The following is a 21127-nucleotide window of genomic DNA, read 5'->3' as shown; positions in this document are numbered from 1 at the left end:
TGTCCAGCTTGTAAGCTACAGGGTCAGGAGTCCACTCTGGGTCTCTGAACCCCCAAGGTCTACATTCTCCACTTCCCCACAGTCCAGGGCAGTCTGACCAACCAACACAGGACGTCTGTAGAGACAGCAGTTCCTAGGACCAGAGAGGTAACACTGGTCCTGAGGGCATACCAGCAGGGAAGAATGACGAACCATCGAGCCATAGGCAATCTGCTGTCTGCTGTCCACCCCATGGCTCTTAAACAGAACCTACTCTGTCATATCCTGCTCACGACCCACAGATGTGCTTATTATTTCCCATGGTATCTCCAGTGTGGCAAGACTTACCCAATCTCATCTCCCACTCTCCCCGAGAAGCCCAGCCCTCCAGTTTGGCCACCCCGGCCCTTCCCCGCAGCACCGCCCTCTCACTCGGATGTGGTTCGGTGGTTCCTGGCACCTGAACTCGCCAGTGCCCTTCTCTCTTCCATATCTCAGACCCCCTCGCCTCCTTGAGTCCTGCCTGAGCTCCTCCGCCTCTGAGCGCCTTCGCAGTTTCAAACAATTTCACACTTATTCACATCCAAGCAGCACTGTTTGCCATTGTTTCTGTCTCTCCAATGGAAAATTCCTTAGGGGAACAGCCAACCGTGCAGGGCCTCAGGAGGCACAGCCACCAGAAGGCACAGGCTTGGGAGTCAGGCTGAGACTGGATCCTGACTGCCCCTGCCCAGCTGTCCAATCCCCAGTCAGGCGCCTATAAAATGCAGGTGCGAACAGAACCTCCTTCAGAGTACTTCTAAGAAGTAAATGAGAGACTGCATCTTGACACTGTTTTCCACAATGCTGGCAAAAATGCTCCATAAATAATTGCTTCAACGATAACACATCAGGCCAGAGCCTGGCCTAAGACCTGCTGAGAGTGCAGCTGGAGTGTGACAAGCAGCGTCAATCCACTGACGGACGATTAGTGAAGGTTAGGGGTTACTTGTTAGAACTAGACAAGAGGAAGAGGGAGCTCAAGGAAGTAAAATAGTAGAGTGGAACAGGAAAAATAGGATCCAAGGATGAAATCAAGTTGGTAAACACCTCCTGGGTACTGACTGTGTAAGCACTCCAAGGGGGACACGGGAGCGTAAGCAAAGGCCCCCACTCACAGGGCTTACAATCTAGCTAAGCAGTTAACGCATAAAATAACTAAAAACACAAGTAAGTACATAACTGCTAAACAAATGGTACGGCTGGGGTTCCCAGCTTTTTTCAGTTATGATGACTCCTTTTACCATCAACTATTATTTCTGATCATTATGTGATATAAGGTATTCCTTACAACACCTTGTTGATTGAAAAAAATGCCTAACAATAAAAACAATCTACTCTTAACATTTTTCAATGAATTTGTATTTTGTTAATCACTACAGCATCTATGTGCGCTGCAAAAAAGCAGAACATATATACATCATTAACTCAAGCTCTGATGTGTGATGAATCTACTCAACAGATTCACAAGCCTGGCCGATGGACAGTAAACACACACACACACAATCTCTGCCCAACACATGGGGAATCACTCAAAGAAATTTACTGATAACAGTTCAGAAGCTGGTAGAGACTAGATGACAAACTTCTAACAGATTCAAATCAATGAAAATTTAGCTAACTTAATTACAACAAACATTTAAATATTATAATGAATAAGAGATAGTGGAGGATGGATGGGATGAAGCTGGGCGGAGGGATGGGAATGTGAGCAGTGGCCCAGCCTGAAGCCTTCTCAGCGGCCCACTGAGGGGAGGGAGGAGGTGGTCATAACCTGGGCACAGAGTCAACCTGCCATCCGGAAGGGACACATCTGCTCAAGACACAAGCAGGGCAGATGCCAGGAGCTCCCGTGCAAAGAGCACGGGCTCCAGAGTCCATGGGTCTGGACTTGAACCTGGGACCCACCCCTCACTGGGTCTGGTTAGTGAGGGCAGGCTCCTAAGCCCAGTCTCTGCTGTAAAACAGAGACCAGCACTGCCTGCCTCACAGGGAAAGAAGGGTTTTGAAGTGAGGCTAAAATAAGTAATCATCATGAAGTGAGCCCAGTGTCCCAGAAGCAGATAACACCACGCTCTCACGACCACACCAGTGCGAAGGTAAGACCGAGCCCAGTGTCCCTCAAGCAGGAATTTACGGAAGGAAGAGTAAAGGAGCTCAAAAGGCACGAGGCATGCAGACTAGCATGGGACGGCAAAGCAGAAAACACCTAAGGATCAAACTATGAATTCAACGTTTTGGGTAAATTCTTAAACTACTTTATCCATTAATTGTGTATTTTATTAATCACAAATCAAAAGGTCTCATGCTACAAAATTTTTGCGAAAATGACTAGTTTTTAAAAGCTTTATAAATAAAATCTCTCCCTACCAAAAAACTGAGTTAAATTCAATCATCTTAAGAATATGTTTTACTTTCTTCCAGATCATTTCATAACAGTCCGTGTGCTGCTTCAGAGTCGGGTGTGGAGCTGAAATAGAGGACAAGATAAAACAGGAATGATAAGACACACAAGTAGTGTTCTATGTTTGTGTGAACACTGATAAATTACACGGTTTACAGGACAGCACTGGGAGCCTCTTCCCACCACCCCCAGTGTAAGGACTATGAAAACATCTATGGTGCACCAGGAATACGACAGGCATTAGGGGACAGGACATCTCGGGAGAGAGGATGGGACACAGGACAAGGCAGGGACGGGAAAATTATCAAATTCTGTTCTGAATTTGGCCTGTTTTTAAAATTTGGATTTAAAAAAAATGTATACATGATATTACTGTAGAAATCAGATGCTTTTTCAGAAGTGAAAACTAAAACTTAAAAACAAGACAACATGCCACTGTAGTGAAGAACACAGTTCTGATTGCAGAAGCTTCTCTATCTGTCCCCCAAAAGGGGGCTCCGACCAGTGTGGCCTGAGGTGGGGGATGGAGACCCCCCCAGGTGGGCTCCACGCCGGTGAACTACCCCTCAAGGACACAGAACTAGGCCCTAGTCCACCAGACAATGAGCAGGAGAGCCGCCCCTCCCCATGAAAAGCAGCTGGAGGTGCCACGGGACCAGCGCCCTGTCACACAGCTGCCCAGCACACCAACGCCAGGCCCTCAGAGCAGCGGTTCTGTGCCACCCAGGCCACTGTGCCAGGGGGGTGGGAGAACCAACCCAGGGACTTTCCGCTGTGGATCCTGGGAGCCTGAGCGCCAACAGAAGGAAACCCAGGGCAGAAAAGAGGATCAAACCAAAGTCCGATTAGCAACTACACTCTGAGTTTACACGGCGCCTCTTTCTTCCATCAAGTACTTTGGAGACACTACTTGACCAGGCTCTTCAGGTTCTTTATTTAAACATTTTCCCAGCAAGTCACAGACATCTCGAGCACCCAAGAAAGCCGTGTCCACTCTAAAAGATTACGAAGGGCCCACACACCCATACCAGTTTGCTGGAGGGGAATCAGCAGAGCACCAAGACTCAAAGCACCCCTGCTCCTTGCTGTCCTGGCCAGGAACACAGGTTGCTTCTCAAAAAGGATTCTGAGATTTTAGGGAAAACTGAGTATCCCACAGGTGCCAAAACAGGCATCTAGAATGACAAAGAACAGAGTCACAGTCCTGCCTCACCCACAGCACAAATCAAGAGCCCAAGGGGCCTTGAATTATCTCTAAAACAAACCAAAGAAGGAATACAGGAGAGGGGGAAACAGAAGGAAAAGGAAAGGAAGAAAAAAGCTCATGCATTGTGCTGAGGTCACAGCAGATATCCTGAGATCCATTTTTATCTCAAAAGAGGGCACCGGGTGCTTCCACAAGCCTGTCTACTGCAAGCCAACCAGAGCAGTAAAAGCTGCGGGATCACCGGCCAGTCACTTCACACTCTTTCTATACGAATACGCAATTGTTCAGCGTTGACTGTGAGTCTACAAACACCAGGCATCGTGCTGGGTCTGAGCACAGAAGTGAACAAAACGTCTCCCACGCCCCAGAGAAGGGAATGCGGTGGTGGACACAACTGTCAGGATAAAATGTCAGCACACGAACGAGTTCGTACTTACACAGTGTAAGGAGGCCTGTGGGGGGAGAGAACAGAGAAGGGAAGAGGAAATACCAGAAGGCCCCCTGGGCTGGGGGTCAGGTGGTGGGGCGCCATGTCGCCTGAGACTAGAGGAGGGAGCTGAGGGAGGGTAGGAGCTCTCTGCAGGGGCCGAGAGGCGCAGGTGCGCGGCCCCCCAGGAACCCCGGGTTTGGAGCTCCCCAGAGAGGACGAGCAGGATGGCAGGACAGGCAAGACCACGTCACGGACAGCCAGGCTTGGCCTCTTGAGGAAAGTGGATTTAAGGAAGGACCTTGCTTCTTCCTGTGTCCCTCCGAGTTCTTGGCCCAATGCCTTCCTCATGGCAGACACTAAAAGCGCACACACTTCTTTATAAACCACTGACCGTTTAACAGGCAATGCAATCACTTAAAATCTTGGCCCTCAAGAATCTTCTAGAAAAGAAAAAAAAACCAGACCACAGCATCTGATTAAATGCCCAGTGAAACATTCAGGTCGCATGTCGGTCCCTGGAAGGGAGCAATTTTAGGCCTCAGTAGTAACAACAGGTCTCCCAGAGAAGGCAGGACTCCAAGTGGAAACTGAAGCTTGGGAGAATTCAGCGGCGCCAGCTGGGAGGACGTTCCGGGCACACAGACGGGGTAACCTCCAGGGCACAGCTGGACACCCTGGACACCTGGACAGCAGTCCAGCCAGCCCAGCCAGCCCACCCTCGGGGGCCTTGCAGGGAACAACAGGAAGGTTCCCACAGCCTTGCACCAGCCGGTCTCCTGCCTGGCACACTCCGGGCGAGCTGCAGGGACAGGAATGTGAGTGAGACTGTCTGCCTCAGGAGGAGACAGGAAGGCAGAGAGCGATGGATCTCATTCACTGGGATAAAAAAAAAATCAAATGCCAAGAAGGAGAGTGAGAAGAGGAAAAAATCCAAATTGTTGTAGAATTATGCAACTGAAATTCCATGCATAAGCCAGGAAATTCAAAGGTCACAGTTCCCACAGCAACTGTAACCTGAGCCGCCGGCCGTGGAGTCTTTGGCAAGCCAGGCCAAATGTGAAGCGCCCGCCCGACCGTGTTCAGTGCTCAGCCTGCGGCCACAGGCCACCAGCGGTACCTGCCGCGGTCCTGGGCCGCTGCTCCGAGGTCACCTGCAAGGCCACACCAGGCTGCAGGCCCAGATTCTCCAGATTCTTTGAGGCGGAGCTCTACCGTGACCCTGTGCCCACTCAGCTCTTCTCTGGGTTGGGTGACCTTGAGAGGGACGGGGGAGAGGGTGCTCAGGGGAGGGGTTGCGCCCCTTCCCTCCTAGGCCTGCGCATCCCACACCTGCAAAACCTAACCAACTGGGAGACAGGGTGGGACCAGGGCAGCAAGGGAATGTCAGCTTCAAAGGACACCATCAAAACGGTGCGAAGATAACCCACAGAATGGGAGAAGATTCCTGCATGCTATTCCCCTGACAAGGGCCTCATCTCTAGAGAAAATGTAACTGAGCACATGTTCCTTCCTCAGAGAGGCACGGCCACCAGTAGGCCACCCAATGCCCTGCTGGCATTCTGAAGCAGCCTGTATCATGACAGTGGAGGAAGTGCCCGAGTTCCCCTTCTACCCTCACCCCGCAGCCTGGGGTCAGTACAGGCTGCGGGTACCTGCCTGTGGGTGGACAGAAGACCAACAGGCACCTGGTGATCAGGGGCCTTTTCAAAGGACAGGGTTCCTGAGGTTCTTCTCACCATTCAATCATCATGACAGAAAAGACACACCCCTAGAAAGCTGACATCCTGGAAATTGTTCCTCTCTTCAGGTGACGTCATATGTGAGCAGCTGAAACTACAGGCTCCGGGCAAAGGATGACTGGCCTGTTCCTGTGGCTGCCAAGGCGGCCACAGACAAGAAAAGCATTAGGGCTCTGCTCCCAGCGGCTGTCTGACCCGAGCACAGCCCTCCATGATGTCATGAGAGATGACCGGACTAAGGCAGGTAAAAGCCACGCTGAGGCCCTAACACACAGGAGCTCAGCACGTGCGAATCACTGAAGTGTTGCTATTTCTTCTCACACCCAACCTGATGACCCACTTCACTTACAAGAGCTGGGTCTAAACTAATGATGTGGTTGCTTCAGCAACCAGAACAGCAGCAATAACTGTGGCTGACTCTAGCATGTGCTGACTCTGTGAAGAACTCCACACGAGATTTCACTGATCCTTACAATCACCCTATGACACAGATGTTATCATTCAGGCTTTGGGTGAAGAAATAGGACAGTAATGTACTTGAGGTCACACAGTGCTAACTGGTAAAGATGGAAGTAAACCCAAGCCACTTGACTCCGCAGCCCGACATGTGACCACACCACAGCCATCTTCAAGCACCTGCCTCATCAAGAACAAAGCAGGCAAAGACCTTCCAAAAACAACCCAAGGGTGACTTCAGTGAAAGAACTGCCAGTCTCAGGTCGATCCAGTGATCGCAGAACCATGTGGAGGGTTCTCTTCTACAGAAGAGAAAGGCCAGAAACAATCCAAGATACAACCATCACCTACTGATCATAGGTAGCTCTGCTGAAAGTGGGAATGCGGGACTAGGCTTCATTCACAAGTACACTTGCTATTAAGGCATCCAGGCACTAGAATGCCTCACAGGTGACACCAGCAAACGAGCCTGGGAATTTCAAACTGCCTCACACATTACTTGTTACTGCTGTTTTTCAGTCACTAAGTGGCGTCCAACTCTATGAGACTCCATGGACTGCAGGATGCCAGGCTCCTCTGCCCTCTGCTGTCTTCTGGAGTTTGCTCAAACTCATGTCCATTGAGTTGGTGATGCCATCCAACTATCTCATCCTCTGTCGCCCTCTTCTCCTGCCCTCAATCCTTCCTAGCATCAGGGTCTTTTCCAATGACTCAGCTCTTTGCATCAGGTTGCCAAAGTATTAGAGCTTTAGCATCCATCCTTCCAATGAATATTCAGGGTTGACTTCTTTTAGGATTGACTAGTTTGATCTTGTTGCAGTCCAAGAGACTCTCAAGATATTCTCCAGTACCACAGTACCAAAGCATCAATTCTTCAGTGCTCAGCTTCTTTATGATCCAACTCTCACATTCATACACTACTGGAAAAATCATCACTTTGACTATATAGACCTTTGTCAACAGGTGATGTCTCTGCTTCTTAGTATGCTGCCTAGGTTTGTCATAGCTTTCTTCCAAGAAGCAAGCATCTCTTAATTTCATGGCTGCAATCACTGTCTGCAGTGATTTTGGAGCCCAAGAAAATAAAATCTGTCACAGCTTCCACTTTCCCCCTTCTATTTGCCATGAAGTGATGGGACCAGATGTCATGATCTTAGTTTTTTTAATGTTGAGTTTCCAGCCAGCTTTTTCACTCTCCTCTTTCACCCTCATCAAGACGCTCCTTAGTTCCTCTTCACTTTCTGCCATTAGAGTGGTATCATCTGCATATCAGAGGTTACTGATATTTCTCCCAGCAAAATCGATTCCAGCTTGTGATTCATCACAAGCTACTTGATTCCCACCCTATTTCATAAACCCCACAACTGTCCTGCATTTGGACAGACAGGACTTCTACCTTCTCCACTGTCTTTACCCAGGTCTCCTCCCCATCACAGGCCTGTTCCTATGCTCCATACTCCCTCCAGACCCCAGCTACATGGTTTATACCTACTTGTTCAGATTATATGCAAAGGAAAAAAAAAGCCACATTCATTTAGCCCAACTTAGAAATGGAAATATCCAATTAAGAAAGGGATACAGAACAAATGAGGCACTGGAATACCACATATGCAAGTAATCCCAAGTATATCTCCCCAAAGAGACCCCAGCATTCCCACCAACTGGGAATGTGATCTTGGACGAGGAACAGCCCATCTCCTGAGCTGGCTGGCTCACAGGGGACATACTCCTTACTGCTGCAGGCCGTAGGGGGTACGTGGTTCAGCCAACACAACACTGACACGGAAGTCAGACGCCTACTTCTTTTCGGTCTTGTCTGAGCAACACTGGGAGAAGGACTGCTAAAATATCTTGCAGGATCAGGGTAGGAGACAGTTCACATTTTTCATTACGGTAACTTACCTACATAACCCAGATACACCTCTAGTTATTAAATTCTATGTCTTACACTAGAGTAAATAGAGCTGAAAATCTCATTAGATAGCACAAGAGAGTTAAGGTTACAATGGGAAGGGACACTGCTCTACTTTCCTGCCTTGTGCTTAAATACAACTTCAGTATACTGTGTTCAACCTTAAGCTACTCCCAGAAGCCTGGTCCCCACTCTGTGTTTAAGAGCCATCAGCTTATGGCTGTTTTTATCAGCAACGTGATTAGTAAAATGCTATGAAGAGCCTGTATGCTTTAGTCTTTGCTTTCATAAGATTTTAAGTTTCTAAAAACTAAAACAAAGTCACCAACATAAGAAGTGCTATGCTTAGCCCCTCAGTCATGTCCAACTCTTTGCGACCCCACGGACTGCAGCACGCCAGGCTCCTCTGTCCATGGGAAGAAAGTCTGATTAGTAACGGCTATGAAACTGGTTATAGACTACTCAGCTGTAGAAACCTGTCAAATAAAACAGGAACACCTAAACGCATAGAAATTTGTCATGTAAATCTGAGTTTACTCAAGACCTGACTGCAAATTTGACTCATCAATTAACAACTTTTATACTTCAAAACTATCAAGAAAGGACAACCCACAGAGTAGGATAAAATGTTTGCAAACCATCTATCTCATTAGAAACTCATATCCAGAATATATAAAGAAGTCTTACAACCTGATAAATAAAAAAGTAACCCAAATTTTCTAATGGGCAAAGGATTTTAAGAGATATTTCTCCAAAGATACACAAATGGTCGATAAGCACACAAAAAGCTGCTCAACGTCATTAACTATTTCAAAAATGCCCATCAAAACCACATTGAGCTACTCCTTCACACCCACTAGGATGGCTGGAACCAAAAGATAACTGCAAGAGGTAGCAAGGATGTGAAGGAGCTTGAATCCTCGGACAATGAGGCTGGGAGTGGAAAACAGTGCAGCCACGCTGGAAAAGTTCTGCAGCTCCTCAAAATGTTAGACACAGTTATCACGTGACCCAGCAATTCCACTCCGAGGTACGTATACATACAAGAGAAGTGAAGACACACACCCGCTCAGAAACTTGTACATGAACGTTCATCATGACATTATTCAAAACAGCCAGAAGCCAAATGTCTACCAACTGTTGAATGGATAAGGAAAATGCTGCTGCGGCTAAGTCACTTTAGTCGTGTCCGACTCTGTGCGACCCCATAGACGGCAGCCCACCAGGCTCCCCCGTCCCTGGGATTCTCCAGGCAAGAACACTGGAGTGGGTTGCCATTTCCTTCTCCAGTGCATGAAAGTGAAAAGTGAAAGTGAAGTCACTCAGTCGTGTCCGACTCTTCGCAACCTCACGGACTGCAGCCCACCAGGCTCCTCTGTCAATGGGATTTTCCAGGCAAGAGTACTGGAATGGGGTGCCATTGCCTTCTCCAAGGAAAATGCAGTAGATCCATAAAATGGAATATTATTTGGCCATAAGAGGAAATGAAATTCTGATACAGGCTACAACATGGATGAACTCTGAAACATGATGCTGAGTGAAAAAAATCTAGTCACAGAAAACCACATATTGTATGACTTCATTTATATGAAATGTCCACAGTAACAAATCTAGAGAGACAGAAAGTAGCCTAGTGATTGCCTATGGCTCAGAGGAGAGAGACTGGAGAGAAGAGAGTTACTGCCATGGGTACAGAGTTTCTTTACGGGATGATAGACATGTTCCAAAATTAACTGTAGTGATGGTTGTACAACTCTGAGGATATACTTAAAACCAGTGAACTCACACTTTAAATGAATGAACTCTGTGGTGCGTGACTTACATAATAAAACGGCTTGGAGCAGTACCGTGTCTTTTGTGTCCTTGTATTCTCACAAGTAACACAGGCTCTGGCACACAGTAGGTACTAAGCAAATGTTAAAATAAAGAGAACAGGAGCGCTGAGTCTTTTCACCGAAGATTTCATTAGAGGAATTCCGCCACCACACTGAGGGACCTCTGTGAGCCGGCCTCAGCCTAGGGGAGACAGCGAGTCTGCTCCAGCTCCTTCTCCCAGCCCAGCACACCCCTAAACATCAGGCTGATAGTTTCTGTCTAAAGTCTCTTCTAAACCCCTAAATCTAGGATGCCTTACTGGTGAATATAGAATATATATATATATATATTTGAAAGCACATGAGCTATTGGTCAGGTACCACGAGGAAGAGCCCCCACCCCCATCCCCACCCCTCCAGCAGTCTGGTTATACAAGCAGAATCAGCATTCATGAAATAATCAAAGACTTCAGGGCATTTATCCCTAGACAATGGGGATAAATCAGGAAATAAAGACAGTAAGGGCTTTTGGTCAAAGGCAGGGACACTCTTCCAGGGTTCCCCAGATTACTGAAAACAACTTCCCAGCTTTGTCTATATGGCATTCCTGCTCCACAACAAGAATGAACTGCTTTCTGCACAGCACTTGTTCAAAGTCACCTTATGTTACAGTTCACTGTACATATATCTGGCTCTCCTACCATATAACACATTCCCATAGAACACATTCCTAATGGACAAGGACAACGTTAACAATTTATGTCTCCTTGAAAACCGTTAGCACAAAGTCTTGCACACAGGAAATAGATAATTTGTACATGTTAAATTTAAGTATCAACTTCACAAAAACATTATTAATACCTATTTTCTAAAGCCAAACAGGGAGTCACGTTTACATGCCTGTAGCAGCTAAGCGGCCAATCGGCCTAAAAGCAGGATCCTTGACTGCTAACACGACCTTCACATGACCTGCAGCAGGCGGCACCTGGTCCACGCCCACCTTTCTTTCCAAAAGCCCCGCCTGCTTCCTTCCCATCATTGAGCACCCTCTAAGCCCTCACAGTCCTCCCTGGCTCCACAGCAGCTGGCCCCTCTGGTCAGGCCCCTCCACTCCCCAGCCTACAGCTCTGGCCAGACTGAGCACCTCGTCACAGTTTCCCAGGCCCTGCCCTGGGCCTTCCTCCAGGCCCTTTGCACATTTAAGCATGTCTGTGATTTATGGCTTGTCTGTACGAAACTGTGAACTCCGTGAAAGCAGTGTTTAACTCACTATGGTGTTGTGCAGGTAAATGCCTAACAACCCATTCTCTAAACCATTTTTGTGTTATTTATATGCACGTACATTTATTCTAAAATTTACTGATATAAAGTTGTATAACGTATAATAGCAATAAAATACATAATATTAATAAATATATGGTAATAAGCAATAAAGTACAAAATATATAATAGTAATATATATATAGTAAGAAGTGGTGGTGGTGGTTTAGTCACTAAGTCGTGTCCCACTCTTGTGACCCCATGGACTGTAGCCTGCCAGACTCCTCTGTCCATGGGATTCTCCAGGCAAGAATACTGGAGTGGGTTGCCATTTCCTTCTCCAGGGGAACTTCCTGACCCAGGGGTTGAACCCGGGTCTCCCACATTGCAGGCAGACTCTTTACTGACGGAGCCACGGGGAAGCCCATAGTAATAAGTAATAAAGTATAAAATACATAATGCTCTTTAGTCCATATAGTCAACTGATTCTCAAAGTTTTTGTTTGTTTGTTTAATTCATATCTATGGCCAATCCACAGAAAGGTCCTTATGGCAGAAAGTGAAAAGGAACTAAACAGCCTCTTGATGAAAGTGAAAGAGGAGAGTGAAAAAGCTGGCTTAAAACGCAACATTCAAAAAACAAAGATCATGGCATCCAGTCCCATCAATTCATGGAAAATAGATGGGGAAACAAGGGAAACAGTGACAGACTTTATTTTATTGGGCTCCAAAATCACTGCATATGGTGATTGCAGCCATGAAATTAAAGGACACTTGCTCCTTGGAAGAAAAGCTATGACCAACCTACACAGCATATTAAAAAGCAGAAACATTAGTTTACCAACAAAGGTCCATCTAGTCAAAGCTATGGTTTTTCCAATAATCATGTATGGATGTGAGAGTTGGACCATAAAGAAAGCTGAGCACTGAAGAACTGATGCTTTTGAACTATGGTGTTGGAAAAGACTCTTGAGAGTCCCTTGGACTGCAAGGAGATCAAACCAGTCAATCCTAAAGTCAATCCTGAATATTCATTGGAAGAACTGACGCTGAAGCTCCAGTACTTTGGCCACCTGATGCAAAGAACTGACTCATTGGAAAAGACCCTGATGCTGCCAAGATTGAAGGCAGGAGAAGGGGACAATAGAGATAAGATGGTTGGAAGGCATCACCGACTCAAAGGCCAAGAGTTTGAGCAGGCTCCAGGAGTTGGTGATAGACAGGGAAGCCTGGCATGCTGCAGCCCATGGGGTTGCAAAGAGTCAGACGCAACTGAGTGACTGAACTGAACTGAAGTGAACTGACAGCCAATCCATAGATTCAACTGATAGATAAGTCATTGTTGGTTATCATCATTTACCTTAAGGAGTAAAACAAAACGGGACAAGAAAGATATATATCAGGACTCCCCTGGCAGTCCAGTGGTGAAGACTTCATGCTTCCTCTGCGGGAGGGCAATTTCGCCCTGGTTGGGGAACTAGGCTCCTATGTGCTGCACTTAATAGCAAAAAAAAAGCTGTATCAAACATGACATAAGCAACTTCTCTCTGAACTGGACCCTAGCTTTTCAAATACTAAAAGAATTATTTCCTCAATTTTTTTGTGCTATTCACAATATACTGGATATGGACACAAAACAGTTTTAAGTTTAAAAATGCAAAATATTAACATTTTTCCATCACTTTCTTAGACAATGAACAAAACAACAAATCAAGCCCCAATGTGTAGAGTCTGTTGGTTTCTATGGTATAAATACACCCACCATGGCCAAGTTCAAGCTCTGGACTTGACATCTCTGAATACAGAGCTGGGAGGAGATGTACCATAGTTTGTAATTATACAGTATTTCCACCATATGTGGGCAAGAGTCCTGAGAGCATAGTTGACGCTAAAATAATGAGGAAGGAATGAACCTTGAGAATATATTACCCTTGTTTCCAATACAATTTATTTAACTTTAAGCTTATAAAATTAATTTTTAACAACAGCTGTATTTAACAACCAACTTGCAAAATTTCTGAAAATTTAACCACAAGGTATGAGCAAGCTCTGGCAGGCCATGGTTCACTCCTACACTCCCGGTGTTTAGTACACAAAAGATGCTCATGCATGTCTGTGGAAACAAAGTATAATCCTGCGGTGACTTCACCCCTAAGACTCCAGAGAGAATCAAGACTTTCCTATGACAAGGTTTTCCCAGAGCTGGGAATTTTGAAAGCCAGAGAGACCAGCACAATCTTCCCTCTAACACACTTTCACAAAGGGCAGGGGGCGGATCTTTTAATCCTTATTATAAGGGTTCGATCCCTGAGTCAGAAAGATCCCCTGGAGAAGGGAATGGCTACCCACTCCAATATTCTTGCTGGAGAACTCCATGGACAGAGGAGACTCGTGGGCTGCAGTCCGTGGAGTCGCAAAAGGTCAGACGTGACTGAATGAGTACACTTTTTCACATAAGCTCAAATCTATGACACCTTTTTCGATACATTTATTCTCCCTGAGGTATTTCTTTCAGAACACACTCAGCAGTGGGAGGCTAATTTTAAACCCCTCAGTCTGACCTGGTTTAGCATCCTGGGTGGCACTGTTCACAGGGCATTCCTTAAAGCTCTCTTAAAGTTCTGGCTCTCACACTGGAAAAAACTGAGCCAAACAAGCACTCACTGATCCAGGTTCCTGGAGCTCAGTTTGGTCCTCTCCCTCCCTCTCAACTGTCTCTGGTCTGCATGTCTCTGCCCGGTTCCCTGTGGGTCCTGCCCAGCTGCCTTCCCAAGAGTGGTTTTGGCCCCCCATCCTCCCCGCTTACCACCATCTGCCTGTCACTAAGGACTCCTTGGTCTCCATCAGACCTCACCCACACCCTAACCTGAACCCTCCTCTCTACCGACCAGCTTCGTGACAAAGCCTGAAGAACTGTTGCTCCAAAGATGCAGCAGACAGACTCCAGCCCCACTGGCCAGCAGCTGGTGGGCCTCTGCCTTCCACAGACTGTACTGTGAATAAAAGGGGAGAGAGCCATTTCATTTTCCCAAGTATAAACTAAAGCTAAATGTACTTTTTCAGCTATGCGTGCTGCTCTCCTCCCCAGAAAGCAGCACGGTTCCCCCCACCCTCTCCCTTGTCCTAAGTCTCCTGGGTCTGCATCCCTCCCATTTCTGGTCAGTTTGCTCTCATCACCCTGCAGCGAAAATTATTCCAAACTGCATACCCACAGGGCCCTGGCCTTCAGCCCATCCTCCCCAAGTATCTTCACACCATGCCACATCCCTATTTCAGAACCTCAGGCTCCCTATCACAATTTGAGAGAGTATCTCTGTTCCTACGAAACAAACACTCAAGTATTTAGGGCTTGATGTCCCTAGTTTATAAAAAGAGAAGGAAAAAATATGAAAAAGTAAATGGGACAAAAGACAATGGGTACTTCTGGAACAAGAGCTCCTTGTACCATTCTTGCCTTTTCTGAAATTATATCAACATAAGATTACAAAAAAAAAAAAAAACCCTAAACCCTCATCTTAGTGTCAAAGTTTGATAATAAGAGCTCCTTCTCACGGTCACATCTCTGATGTCTTGTTTTTGTCCCTCTCTACACCTGGACTCAGGATTTCCCCTGCTCCTCCCTGCCGACTGCTTCCTTCACTGACTCACTGCTTCCAGGGGGACTGAGGAAGGAAAGGAACTAACACTCCCGACCATCTGCTGCCAGCCGGGCGACAGCGCGTTTGGCACTCAGTGTGTATTATTCACCCAGTCCTACTGAGGGCTCTGCTAGGGAGGACAGTCTGAGGCCTAGAGGACGAAGACACAGGCCCAGGACGCCACAGCCACTAACGGCAGAGTGGGATGGGAACCCGGGTCAGCAGAGGGAGAATGACACAGCAAACGGGACAAAGGCTAAGTAATAAAATCTCATTAACAAACAGATTAGGGAACAGATACAAAGCAGCTGCCAGTACTGCTCTTACCATTTCTCTGTAAGTCTGAAATTACATCACGTTATCCAAAAGCTAAACTTTTCCTGTGCCCCGACAAACAGGTGGGCACACTGACCCAGTGAGGCCCCTGGAGGCCCAGGCAGCACAGCTGTGCGGCACAGTGACTTCACGTGGAGGCGTTAGAGCAACTCGGTGCTGACAGCACGAGGGCTCGCTGTCTCTGGGGTTTTTCTCCAGAATCAAGCCGTACTTTTGGCGCATGGAAAAAGTGAAGTCGCTTAGTTGCGTCTGACTCTTTGCGACCCCGTGGATTGTAACCTGTCAGGCTCCTCCGACCATGGGATTCTCCAGGCAAGAATGCTGGAGTGGGTTGCCATTTTCTTCTCCAGGGGATCTTCCCGACCCAGGGATGGAACCTGCATTACAGGCAGATGCTTTACCATCTGAGCCACCAGGGAAGCCACCAGGGTGCGTGGAAAGTAAGACCAGCTTCACCAGAAGAGGGGCTGGGAAGACATGAAACCTGACACTACCGTGCTACCTGGGTGTCTCCCCTCTCCTCATCTCCTCCCTCTAATCAGGGTCTCCTTCCCAAAATGTCTCTGACATCAAGTCCCTGCCTATCTCCATCGCCAACATCCTGTTCTAGTTGGTCATTCACACCTGAATTATTACCATGACCTGTGGGCCAAATCCAACCTACAAGTGAAGGACTTTTACATTTTTTTAATGGTTGGAGAAAAAAATCGACAGATAACTATTTTGTGACATGTGAACTCAAACTTGGGGGGTGGGGCATAAAAGCTTTACTGGCACACAGCCACACCCATTCATTTACCAATTATCTGCTTTCCTACCTATAACAGCAGCCGCATGGTGCATCAGCTATCCTATGGCCCAGTGACACAGAAAATATTTACTTTCTGGCCCTTACAGAGAAAAACCTGCCAACTTCTCCAGTAGCTGGTCTTGGCCAACTTTCACCTTGCCCCACTCCATCAGGTTAATCAACACAAAACACAGCTTCTGTGCTGCTTCTCTGTGTCCACAAGCCTCTGATGAACTAACTGATCATAAACACCAGCGCTTCCTGGCGTTCATCAGACCAGGTGAACAAACCTGCTTTGAATAAGAAGAGCCCACAGTGCCATGCCTTTTTGCTCACACTGTCCTCTGCCTTTCAGAAAACTCCTCTTTGTCATACTGAGTAAAGTCAGATGCAGGAAGACAAATATCATCTGATATTGCTTATACGTGGAATCTAAAAATCCAGGTACAAATGAACTTATTCACAAAAAAGAAACAGAGTTAAAGATGTAGAAAACAATCTTATGGTTACCAGGGGGAAGGTATGGAGGGATAAATGGGAGATCAGGATTGACATACACACGCTAATATATATAAAATAGATAACTAAATAAGGACTTACTATGTATAGCACAGGAAACTCTACTCAGTACTCTGTAATGGCCTAATGGGAAAACAATCTAAAATAAAAAAGTGGATATAGATATGTGTGTAACTGACTCACTTTGCTGTACAGCAGAAACTAACACAACATCGTAAGTCAACTATATGCCAACAAAAATTTTTTAAAAAAGGAACAAACAAAAGAAAATTCTTATTGCCTTCAATGGCACACTCACCGTTAACTTGCCTCTTAAGACCCTGGGAAAGAGCGTCTCCCAGTTTCCTCTCCTCTGCTCCCCAGCACCCTATACTTACCCTCATCACAGTTCCCACCACACTACACTGCAAGCATCTATTTGTGTGTCTGTCTCCACAGCTACAGAAGATTCCAGAGGCCGAGGAACACGTCTCACTCATCTCCCAACACCCAAACCAAACGGGGCCCCAAGGCCCATACACATTCAGCTCAGCTCCGACTCTGCCAGGCGGGCCTCCTCGCTGCCGAGCACCTGGCGCACTGCATTCTCTCTCTCTCCAGGCACCCCTGCACCGCACGGGGCCTGAGACGCAGCCCACACAGGCCCACGCGTCAGCAGACGAGGGTCCAAATGCCAGCCTCCTCTCACTTGTGTGCCCTTGGCCAAGATACCTGGGTGTCTGTTTTCATCTGAGGAGCAGGGGCGAGAGCAGCATCTGGAGTGAACGGCTGAGGAGGCATGCGAAGCATCTACACCAGCGCTGCGCGCATAAGAGCTCAATGGCAAGTGCCTGCGCTCGTCCTCCCCAAAGGCTGGAGGAATCTGCCTGTGCCAACTGGCACCTCACTGCTGTTCTTCTCCCTTCACCCAGCCGTCTCTTCTGAAGCAGGGACGTCGAATGCCCCTGGAACTTGGGCCCTGCCTGGTACCCAGTGCAGGACAACATGCAGAGAAGGGGCCCAGCAGATGACAAAGTCATGAACAAATTACCAGGAAGTCCAAAGAGGTGCTAACAGGAAAAGCAAGGCAGAGCCAAGGATGCAGCAGGGGACACTGAGACTGAGAGTACGGCTGGGCTGCATCGGGCGCTTCACACAGGTAAGCGTGGGGCCAGCCAACTTCACCCGAGACAGCCCCTTCAGTCAGCCGCAGCACCAGCTCCACGCGTGGCGTTCACGGTGGCTTACCAAGTGTCGGCAGGATTCTCAGTGCTCACAGCCGCACCAAGCACAGACGACTGTCATGTCATCGCACAGACGGAGACACTGAGGCCCACGGGGGTTAAAATACACATACAAGGTCACATACCCTAGTACATGATGCACAAGGAGTTCCAGAGTTCAAGTTCCTTACTGCTATACATTTTGGGGGGTGTGTGTGTGAGAGACAGAGAGAGAAAGAGGGTGTGTGTGTGATTTGGGGGGTGTGTCTCTGAGAGGGTGTGTGTGAGTGTGAATGAGAGAGATAGTGTGTGGCAGAGAGAGGGGATGTGTGAGAGAGGGTGTATGTGTGTGAGAGAGAGAGTAGGTATGAGTATGACAGATTGTGCGTGAGAGACAAGGTGTATATAAGGAAGAAAGAGGTGTGTGTGTGTGCGAGAGAGAGTATGTGTGCGAGTTTGTGTGAGAGATAAGGTATGTGTGTGAGAGACAGTGTGTGAGAGGGTGTAATGAGACAGAAAGGGTGTGTGTGTGTGTGTGAGAGAGAGTATGTAAGAGAAAGGGTTGTGTGTGTGCACGAGAGTTTGTGTGAAAGAGAAGGTATGTGTGTGATAGTATGTGCGTGAAAGGATGTAATGAGACAGAAAGGGAGTGTGTGTGTAAGAGAAAGGTGTGTGTGTGTGAGAGAGAAGATATATGTGAGAGAGGGTATGTGTACAAGTGTGTGTGAGAGAGAAGGTATGTGTGTGAGAGTGTGTGTGAGAAAGGGTGTATATGAGAGAAAAAGGGGTGTGTGTATGAGAGTGTATATGTGTGTATGGAAAGAGAAGGTATGTGTGTGAGGTATAGTGTGTGTGAGAGTATGTGAGAGAGAGAGAGGGTGTATGTGACAGAAAAGGGTGTGTGTGTGTGTGTGTGTGTATGAGAGAGAATGTGTATCTGTGTGTGTGAGAGAGAAGATATGTGTGTGCAAGTATGTGTGCAAGAGAGTGTATGTGGAGAGAGAAGGCATGTGTGTGAGAGAGAGTGTGTTTGTGAGAGAGAGGGTGTGTGTCACAGTCACCTGGGAACCTTTCTGAGGACTGTAGCCCGGGGGACAGCCTCTCAGATAGCTCAGAGGGACTGCTCCAAAGGAGAAAGGAAGGAGCCAGGATATGTATGAACGTTTTTGCTGAGAAAAACATGTAGTCAAGCATAAAAAGATTACTACTACTCACAAAGAACAGACATCTCAAGTTAATGATTTTAGTGCTTTTCTACGTACAAGAGGATGCAGGAATCTGGGCTCACTGAAATTCTCCCTCAGTATCCAAGCTATCTTCTCTATCCAGGGCCCAGCATGCCCGAAGCACAGAATGCTGGTTTTTCTCCACTGTGAATTCCTCTCAGGCTGCACTGTCAGGGGGCAACTGCAGTGACTAATGCCTTGATCCTTGTAGAACTGGAATGGTGGCAACATTTTTTCCTTTACAGAGACATGGAATCCAGGAAAATGTCACTCCTTTCTTTTCCTCTTCCTTTGGATTTCTTTCTCAGGTAAGATTATTCAGGCAATCCCTGAAACCTAGGTGTAATGAAGCGGAGCTAGAAGATCATGAAGCACAGGCACGAACCAAAAAAAGAGAGACTCAATCCCACATTCTGAGTTTTAATCTAATCTGGCACCACCCTTCACCAGCTAAGAGATCTCAGGCAAGCCAACTAACCTCACTGAGCCTCATGGCTCCTAACCAGTTAGTTGGGTGGGCATCATATATGAAAGACTCTTGTAAGGCCTAAAGGACGTCTTATCATACAGTGTACTGGTAAAGCACGCTCCTGATAAATTAGTTCCCTTCCCACCTTTTCCATAGCTCAACACAAGCAAGGTTTTAAGCCAAACCCCTTACCCTCCTTTATGTCCTACCAGGGAATAACCTCTACCCTACCCTGGGTTTTCCTGCCTGGCTGGTACCTATGCCCACGCATCTGGGCTTCATAAAAGCCTGCAGAAGCAGCCTGGAAACAAGCACAGGAGAGCAACTGCATCCAGAGCAAGGGAGGTAGCACAGGGGCAGACGGTCCATGGCCCCGGGGTGCCAATGAATACTGCACGGGGAGAGGCTGGCTGGCCAGGCGCCGCCAGGACACGCCCTGACCACAGCCAGGACAGCGCCTGGAGGCCCGCAGAGGCAGGGCCCAGGACCGAGTACAGCTCTAAGGCTGCACCTATGTGGGGCATGGAGAGGGCAAGGCAGGTAAAGATGACGGGGAGCCACTCCCACCAAGAGTGGAAGACGAGACTCACAGGAGAAGCTGATACAGAAAAGCAAAGTTCTGAGTTCCCCAAGAAGGGATTCGGTTGCAGAACTCCTATCCTATGGAGAATTCAAGAAATACAGACACACACAATTATACTTTGGAGGTCACTCCACATTTTCATACACCAACTTTGCTTGAAGCAAGGATATTTTTAAGCTAATGGACCCTTCTCTGAGGTCACTGGTCCTGGACACAGGGAGTTTCGTTAGCAACATGTGAAAGAGTCCTAAATGTTATTACCAAATGGAGCCAACTCAAGTAACATAGCAGGGAGCAAAGGGGAAGATGCTTAACCATTTCCAGGAGAGGTAGCAATTTCTATCTGATACATTTCTGATACATGATCCAAAGGTCTTATTAAATAAAAGATTAAACATAAGCAAAAACCCTATCTCACTGAGCATATCCAGCAAGAAGTCCTAACAGGCCTTTTCCATGATAGATCAGCTTCCAAATACAGCATATGACAGAGATACTCAAGAAAGGAGTGGGAGAGCTGGCGGGTACCAGCACAAGGTAATCACGGAGTTCCGAGGTTCGATAACGTGGCCTGATCTAATTCCCAAAGCATTGGTTAAGCGCCTCCTGCTCAGGTTTGCTCCCACCCATCAGAGCACCAGGGAAATGGCAGCCTGGAGCCTGGTACCTCCAAGGCAAGCAGCACAGGCCACAAATGGCAGTGGCATTGAGCTGAAGGGCAGCTGGCAGGAAGAGGAGGTGGGCCCGGCCTTTCCTGCAACCAAGCTGCCTAGTTGGACCTCAGAGAGCAGCAGCAAAGAGATCCTCTGTTTGCAAATATACAAACATTACTGAAACAATAGCCATGGGGGTAAATTCTAGAAATTCTCAATCTTACCTGCACAAAATTAACAAAACCAAATGGAGAAAAAAATACTTTGCCTGATAATATAAATTTTCTTACCACTCCATGTTCAGGGCTCTCTGGCCAGTGGAGTTGCGAATCACAACACGTTATAGTTTTCTGCATCTGTGCCTACTCTCCCCACCCCCACCTCCACCCTCACCCCCACCCCCGCCCCAGGCTGCTTGCAGGCAAACAGCATCTTATTGTCCAGCACTCACCTTACATATAGTAGTTGCTCC

The 21127-nt window shown here is 47.3% G+C and overlaps 1 protein-coding gene across 18 annotated transcripts in view; it reads right to left on the bottom strand.

Moving 5' to 3' along the window:
• The window catches only part of MICAL3 (microtubule associated monooxygenase, calponin and LIM domain containing 3), a 154952-nt gene that overhangs the window by 115822 nt on the left and 18003 nt on the right, over positions 1-21127 (bottom strand). Inside the window, exon 2 of one of the 18 annotated variants that reach the window (XM_070371627.1) lies at positions 2389-2488. The exons of the other annotated variants lie outside the window; for them this stretch is intronic. The gene's annotated coding sequence lies outside the window, so the exon portion shown is untranslated. The remainder of the gene's footprint in view (positions 1-2388; positions 2489-21127) is intronic. 18 annotated transcript variants of the gene reach the window in all.

Source organism: Bos mutus, chromosome 5 (genome assembly GCF_027580195.1).
Source record: "Bos mutus isolate GX-2022 chromosome 5, NWIPB_WYAK_1.1, whole genome shotgun sequence".
Classification (NCBI taxonomy): domain Eukaryota; kingdom Metazoa; phylum Chordata; class Mammalia; order Artiodactyla; family Bovidae; genus Bos; species Bos mutus.
Note: the sequence above shows the minus strand (reverse complement) of the source record. Positions and strands in the feature narration are given on the sequence as shown.